Source organism: Sinocyclocheilus grahami, unplaced genomic scaffold, assembly GCF_001515645.1.
Source record: "Sinocyclocheilus grahami isolate Dianchi unplaced genomic scaffold, SAMN03320097.WGS_v1.1 scaffold949.1, whole genome shotgun sequence".
NCBI classification, from domain to species: domain Eukaryota; kingdom Metazoa; phylum Chordata; class Actinopteri; order Cypriniformes; family Cyprinidae; genus Sinocyclocheilus; species Sinocyclocheilus grahami.
In genome coordinates this window covers 740,959-749,469 of record NW_015506128.1, presented here as the reverse complement: position 1 = coordinate 749,469, position 8,511 = coordinate 740,959, and the positions used below count along the sequence as shown (strand labels likewise).

General features: G+C 34.1%; 1 long non-coding RNA gene across 1 annotated transcript in view; it reads left to right on the top strand.

Moving 5' to 3' along the window:
- The window catches only part of LOC107564600 (uncharacterized), a 20,349-nt gene that overhangs the window by 8,619 nt on the left and 3,219 nt on the right, over positions 1-8,511 (top strand). Inside the window, exon 2 of the long non-coding RNA XR_001606257.1 lies at positions 3,385-3,462. This is a non-coding gene — a long non-coding RNA (uncharacterized lncRNA). The remainder of the gene's footprint in view (positions 1-3,384; positions 3,463-8,511) is intronic.

Sequence of the window (8,511 nt, the reverse complement as noted above, 5' to 3'; positions counted from 1 at the left end):
CTCACACACACACACACACACATTTACACACTCACACACACACACACACACGTTGATGTGTGAATGGATGAAGGCAGTGTTGTGTGTGATTTAGTAGATGTCAGGAGAGCAGAAGTGAGTATTCAGTCAATGTTTCCTGCACTAAAATCTGTAGTAAATATGTGTAAGCAGCAGTTACAGACACAGCTGTGACACGTGAACATGACATGCAGCCAGCAGAACTGATGGTTATCCCTTTTCATTTTTTTAGTTTTTTTTTGGAAAATCTGTTTTTGTTTTTTTTTGTGTCTTTTTTACAATTTTTACATAAATTTTTTTTTCCTATTGCTTTTTTCTTTTTAAACCCAAACCCCCCCCCCCTCCTTTTTTTACATTTATGGTCCATTTTAACCATGACGGGAAAAAAAATGAAAAAAGAACGGTTATTGTGTTTTTTAATGCTGTGCTGAAAACCAAAATTGAAATTAGAACCACACGCACAAAATGCTGCCAGAAAAAGTTAAATATTGACTTCTTTTCAGATTTTTGTTAATGAATTTTTGCACTTTTAATAAACATTTGAAAAATGCACAAATTAATATAGAAAAATGTCGATTTTGGCCTAAAGTCTTCAGTCTGTCAGTTGAGTGTTTTTGTTCTCTCACGTTCGTTTTTCACTAGAGTTATTTTCTAGCGGAGCTTCATTTCTCATACAGCTCACGTGGAAGGCCTCGCTCACAAACGCCGTGATAAACTCAACGACCGCGGCTGATGAAATATTTAAATGTGAAAACCTCATTACCTGTGACACTGTAATTACTCTGGTGTGTGTGAAACGTCGCATCAGTCACGTCTTGAGTTTAATCAGTATGTATACGAGTAAAACCGAGAAACGCAGGGGCCGCCGGAGGGAAACACCCATCAAACCGTTAGTCGTTACGTAACAGCGGCTCGTTAGTGAGGGAGACCCTTCAGTTCACTTCTCAGTGTTTGATGTGTTTGGACGGACTGTTAAACAGCTTTATGCTGCTTTCAAACACATACAGCAAGAACAATATACTTTCCTGTATACAATAAGATTTTTGAAGTCTCTTCTGCTCACCAAGGCTGCATTTATTTGATCAAAAATACTGTAAAAATTTTGAAATATTATTATGATTTAAAAATATGTTTTCTATGTGAATATGTGTTAAACTGTAATGTATTTCTGTGATGCGCAGCTGTATTTTCAGCATCATTCCTCCAGTCTTCAGTGTCACATGATCTTCAGAAATCAGTATAATATGCTGATCTGCTGCTCAACAAACCTTTCTGATTATTATCAATGTTGAAAACAGTTGTGCCGCTCAATATTTTTGTGGAAACCGTGATACGTTTTATTTTTCACGATTCAGAGATGAACAGAAAGTTCAAAAGAACAGCATTCATTTGAAATAGAAATCTTTTGTTACATTGCAAATGTCTTTACTGTCACTTCTGATCAATTTGATGCATCCTTGATGGATACAAATATACGTTTCTGTAAAATGTTAATATAATTGATCGAAAACTCAAAAAAGTATCAAGAAAGTGAGACTCCTATTGCACACACAGCTCATGTCACGTGGTTCTCTTGCTGTCCTGATGAATGGGAATCACGGGATTTGACCTCAGTGATCAGGAATGTCTTACACTGACACTTAAGACAGGTTTGAGACGGTCAAGAGTGTGATGAGCTGAAGGACTCACGTGTCTGTGATCGACTTATTCTTCACCCTCTGAACCGCTTTTATGTTCCCGTCCCTCACAGACGTGTTTCTGTCTTGGAAATGCCCGTCTTTATGTGTGCTTGTGCACTTAATACTGTGTTTTTATGTCTTCAGAACAAATTCAGTTGTCTCTCATGGTCTTTTATAATTATTCACTGAGATTATATGATGAATTGTTGCAGAAATTAAAAACTGGAACTGTTCACAACGGTTTACCAAAACTGTAATAAGTTTGTTGCATGTCCGACATTCAAATTTGAGTTAAGGTTATTATTGTTAACTAATATATTAACTAAGTATTAAATGAAAAACTTAAACAAAATGAAATTTAAACCCAAAAGCACTAAAATTACTAACGGGAAATAAAGAAAAGCTAAAACTGAAATAAAATATAAATGAAACCCAAATAATAATATTAAAAAGGAAACTTTAATTACAATATAAAATGAAATCATAAAAATAAAACCAAAAATAAATTAATAAATAAACTATACATTTTTGTTAATTAAAAAAGAGGGAAAATGTAATATAAATATTAGATGAAAATCTTGAACTAAAAATTTAAACTGAAATAAGTTTAAGATGAAGCAAAAAAAATTCAAACTGAAATAACAATAAATTAAAACCAAAAAGTAATATTTAGCAAGAAAATATAAAAATAAAGCTAAATAAAAATATGAATAAAAACAACAATAGTATACAAAATAGTATTTTAACAAGCAGAAATAAAATAAGTTATATAAGTTATAACTTATTTGATTTGAGTTCATGTTTAAGTTATTTCAAGTAACAAAAATGTGTTTTATGGCTTTAAATTTAGTTAATGAGCTGAAATAAAATACGTTTACATTTTTTTTTCATGTTTCAGTTAACATTTATTTCAAGTAACACAAATGTTTTTTTTTTTCTGGTTTAGTTGTAGTTTAGTTGTAGTGAGCTGCTTCTCTGTGTTCCTCAGAAAGCTGCGTTTAGTCATCTCACGCTGTTCTCCACACGCCGTCTCTTTCTCCAGAGAATCCATGAAGCTGTCTGAGTCAAATTACTTCCATCAGCAGCTTGACATGCACACACACGCGCACGCGCACACACTCACACACACACACACACACACACAGGTTTGTTTTTATGGTTTATGGGGACTCTCCATAGGCGTAATGGTGTTTATACTGTACAGACCGTATATTCTATTGTCCTACACCAACCCTACCCCTAAACCTACCCCTCACAGGAGACTTTCTGCATTTTTAGATTTTCAAAAAAACTCATTCTGAATTATTTATAAGCCTTTTGAATTACGGGAACACTGAAAATGTCCTCATAAAGCACCTTCTCGTTGTAATACCTATGTCATACCCATGTTATTATACAAATTTGTGTCCTCATAAACCAGATAAACATGCGCACACACACACACACTCACACACACACACACACACACCTCCGTAGGTAAAATGCAGAACTTTCAAGGAAACTCTGTCAACCTTTGATCAGGAGTTTCAGTATCTGATATCAGTGAAATGTCACGACTCCCTGCTGAGGCTTCTGTTGCAGCTGCTTTGACCTGTGAATTGAGTATTGAAATGATTTGTTGCTGCTGATTCTGTGATTTTTCATTCATTCACTGATGCTTTCATTGTTTATCTGTGTGTGTTTATAGATTTGCTCATCTGGGTCAGAACCAGCACAAGGTGGAGAGAAACGACGATACCAAGAAATTAGATGCCGACATCAGCCTGTGAGTGTGTGAGGGAATAAAAAAAATTACATATGTATGAATTTATTAATTTTTTGCATTTCGTAGTCATAATTAAATATAATCATAATCATTTTACATTTTCACTCACTACCATTCAACATTTGGAATAATTCAGATTAAAAAACATTTTTTTTGAAAGAAGTCTCTTTTGCTCAACAAGGCTGCATTTATTTAATACAGTAATAACAGTAAAAATTGTGAAATATTATTAGAATTTAAAAGAGCTGTTTTCTGTGTGAATATGTGTTAAAATGTAATTTATCTCTGTGATCAAAGCTGAATTTCCAGCATCATTACTCCAGTCTTCAGTCACTTTTGATTCATCCTTGCTGAATAAAATTAATTTCTTTCAAAACAAATAACTTTCAGTGTGCATATACATTTTATAGTTCAATATTTATTAATTTATACATTTTTGTATAATATTTTACTAAATATTTAGCATGTTTGGTAAATCTATTTGTAAAGTTTAATGCAGTCATCAAAACTTCTTTGTTTCAGATAAATATTCAGATTTTTTTAATTCATATATATAGCATGTTTTTAAGTTTAAAAAAGGTTTGCTGATTAACAGATTTAATATGTTGATAATATATTAATAATATTCTTAGTATTCTGTTGTAACTAGTATTTTTAAAGAGTATGAACTATTTTAACTACTTTAAGTGCAGTTGTCACTTATATATAAATATGCTTTAGGTCAAATGTGTTTTTTTTAGGCGTTTGTGTGTTGTACTGTGTGTTTGTTCATTGTGTGTGTGTGTGTGTGTGTGTGTGTGTGTGTGTGAACACGCGTGCAGCAGGTGTGTGTGAGTGTTTCTGATGTTATGTAACATTGTTTTTCACACTACATTGACGCTGGTATTGAAAACATGCTTTTGTTTTGTTCTTGTTTTGACATTTACTCTCTTCACTCTGTGTGTTGTGTTCATGCTGACGCCTCATTGGTCCCTGAAGGAGGGACACAGTTGTGGGTGGAGTTTAGCAGAGATCTTGTGTTTAATTGACTCGTTTGGAGCGCGGCCTGTCTGATAGGTGTCAACTTTCACATGATTATAAAGGTCACGCCTGCACTGGACGTGTGTGTGTGTGTGTGTGTGTGTGGGTGCGCGTGCATGTGTGTGTGTAAACATGATCCACTGTGTGTGTCATTAAAAACATTAAAAAAATATGACATTATATTATAACAAGGGCGTAGAATTTAGTAGGGATGCTAGTAGGGACATGTCCTTACCAATATCCAGCGACTACTAAATTGTCCCTAGCAATAATGTTTAAATATATGTGTATGTAACCACTGTTGTTGTAATTTCAGTATATACAGTATACTGATAAATTGAATATTCACTTCAATTCACTTCAAACGACTGGATGCTTTCAACTGATTTCCTACTGAACTGAACTGCAGCTCAAACTATTTCAAATATAGTGAATTAAGCTACAAACTCGATCATAATGCACAATGTTTCATCTAACATGTATTCTGAGCTGCAGCTCGTCATATTAATGGAGTGTTTGACTAGTTAGCAGTAAACCGGTTATCTCACCTGAATATGTTCATAGATTTGTGTTGATGTTATCTTTGGAATGGAAATATGGATATTTTATTTGTAAACATCATACTTTTTTCACTTATTTCAGTTAACGTCATAAAACTAGCGAGCTAAGTCAATAGTAATGCTGACAGTGTCGAGTAAACATAGCTGAAGACGCGAAAACCGGAGGAACAGAAAAACTGATTAAATTGAGTGAGTAATTTACGCTGGAACCGCTTCGAGTGATTCAGACTCATGACTTCGATCATTCAGTCCAAGCACAAACCAGATCAAAAGAGCCATTCATTTCTGAATTTCAGCATCGCTGGTAATGATTTTAAAAAGCGCATAGTGATCGGTGAAACCGAGCTTTTCGAAATTCCGAATCAGTTAAACCATTGCATCGCAAAATGATTCACTGTTTCGAAGCGCTCCAATCGGATCATGTATCGCGAATCATTTGATTTAGATCGCAAGTTTCATTTGTCAAATCATTAAGGTAGTAGGCCTACAGTTATTAAAACAAAAAAGAAAAATAACAAATAAAGTAGCCTATACTACAAATCCCTTAAGATAATTAACGGTGGTTTTACTATAATAAAAGTGTAGTTACCATGCTTTTTTTTGTATAACCACAATTTTACTAAATACCACGATTAAACTATAATGTAGCAAAACCATGGTTAATTCGAGGTTATCATGGTTTAACTATCTTAACCATGTTTTGTTTTTTTCACCTTAAGAGGACACATAGGATGAATATAGAGATGCAGTTTGCACTGCTTTTGGATCAACAGAACTTTGGATAGTTTCCATATCCATGGATCAACTCTGAATAAAGAAAAGAGAGGTTTAGAGCCAGATTTTTGTTTAGTAAGCTGGCAGGCGACACATTTTACATTTACATTTACATTTAGTCATTTAGCAGACGCTTTTATCCAAAGCGACTTACAATTGGGGGATACATAAAGCGATTCTTCTTAAAGAGGCAAACAGACACAAGAAGTGGTTGCAATACCAAGTTCTTAGACATTGTTCAAATAAGTACAAGCTAGAAAGAGAAGGAATAAATAAAGAGAGAGATACTTTTTTTTTATTTTATTTTTTTTTATTTTTTTTTATGATGAAGTCAAGTAGTTTCGAAAGAGATGAGTTTTCAGCTGTCGCTTGAAAATTGTCACAAATGAATTAAGTTATATTTTGCTATATTCTCTTTAGAGTAGTCAAACAATCCAAGGAAAACATCTTTAAAACAGAAAGAGTCACTTACAAAATAAGATTGAATATTCAAAAATCTGATCAAAATGTCTTTTTGTACAAAACAAGTCAAGTCCCCGTTATTTATATAGCACGTTTTACAATGCAGGTTGTGTCAAAGCAGCTTTACAGTATTAAACAGGGAAATAGTGTGTCAAAATAGTGTGACATTCTCCTCTGGCCAGACAAAACCAGCAGTTTAATTCTAGGTTGCAACAAAGTCAGATTGTGCAGAGGACTGGAGTTTGTATATTAAGCACGCAGAGCAACCACCCAATAAAGCATTACAATAATCTAACCTTGAGGTCATGAACGCATGAATTAACGTTTCTGTGTTTTCCATTGAGAGCATAGGTCGTAATTTAGATATATTTTGAGATGGAAAAATGCGGTTTTACCAGTGCTAGAAACGTGGCTTTCCAAGGAAAGATTGCTATCAAATAGCACACCTAGGTTCCTGACTGATGATGAAGAATTGACTGAGCAGCCATCAATTATTAGACGTTGTTCTAGGGTAGTACATGCAGAGGTTTTTGGTCCTATAATTAACAACTCTTTTTTTCAGAATTTAACAGTAAGAAATTACTAGTCATCCAGTTTTTTATATCAACTATGCATTCCGTGAGTTTTGCAAATAAGGTATGTTTCGAAATATAGAGCTGAGTATCATCAGCAGAACAGTAAAAGCTAACACCATGTTTCCTAATAATATCTCCCAGGGGTAACATGTAAAGCGTGAAAAGTAACGGTCCTAGTACTGAGCCTTGAGCAATTGGGGGATACATAAAGCGATTCTTCTTAAAGAGGCAAACAGACACAAGAAGTGGTTGCAATACCAAGTTCTTAGACATTGTTCAAATAAGTACAAGCTAGAAAGAGAAGGAATAAATAAAGAGAGAGATACTTTTTTTTTATTTTATTTTTTTTTATTTTTTTTTATGATGAAGTCAAGTAGTTTCGAAAGAGATGAGTTTTCAGCTGTCGCTTGAAAATTGTCACAAATGAATTAAGTTATATTTTGCTATATTCTCTTTAGAGTAGTCAAACAATCCAAGGAAAACATCTTTAAAACAGAAAGAGTCACTTACAAAATAAGATTGAATATTCAAAAATCTGATCAAAATGTCTTTTTGTACAAAACAAGTCAAGTCCCCGTTATTTATATAGCACGTTTTACAATGCAGGTTGTGTCAAAGCAGCTTTACAGTATTAAACAGGGAAATAGTGTGTCAAAATAGTGTGACATTCTCCTCTGGCCAGACAAAACCAGCAGTTTAATTCTAGGTTGCAACAAAGTCAGATTGTGCAGAGGACTGGAGTTTGTATATTAAGCACGCAGAGCAACCACCCAATAAAGCATTACAATAATCTAACCTTGAGGTCATGAACGCATGAATTAACGTTTCTGTGTTTTCCATTGAGAGCATAGGTCGTAATTTAGATATATTTTGAGATGGAAAAATGCGGTTTTACCAGTGCTAGAAACGTGGCTTTCCAAGGAAAGATTGCTATCAAATAGCACACCTAGGTTCCTAACTGATGATGAAGAATTGACTGAGCAGCCATCAATTATTAGACAGTGTTCTAGGGTAGTACATGCGGAGGTTTTTGGTCCTATAATTAAAAATGAAATTACTAGTCATCCAGTTTTTTATATCAACTATGCATTCCGTGAGTTTTGCAAATAAGGTATGTTTCGAAATATAGAGCTGAGTATCATCAGCAGAACAGTAAAAGCTAACACCATGTTTCCTAATAATATCTCCCAGGGGTAACATGTAAAGCGTGAAAAGTAATGGTCCTAGTACTGAGCCTTGAGGTACTCCATGCTGCAGTTGTGATTGGTATGATACCTCTTCATTCACTGTTTATATATGAGTCTGTTTATATATGATACCTCTTCATTCACTGCCACAAATTGATAGCGGTCAGCTAAGTACGATTTGAACCATGCCAATGCACTTCCTCTAATGCCAACATAATTTTCTAGTCTATTCAAAAGAATGTTGAATGAATCTTCCTCAGAAGAGACAAAAACAGCAACTCACTTCAATGTCTGACTTATTATTACATCCATAAGCTTTTTGTGCAATTTGGTGCAACTCATTAATCTGTTGTTTGAGCTCTTCATATTTAAGGAGAACTATAGTTTTCAAAGTTAGGCATCGCTTGTTATGATTTTCAAGGGCGTAGTTTAGTAGAGACACTAAGACATGATCAGCCAACTACTAAATTG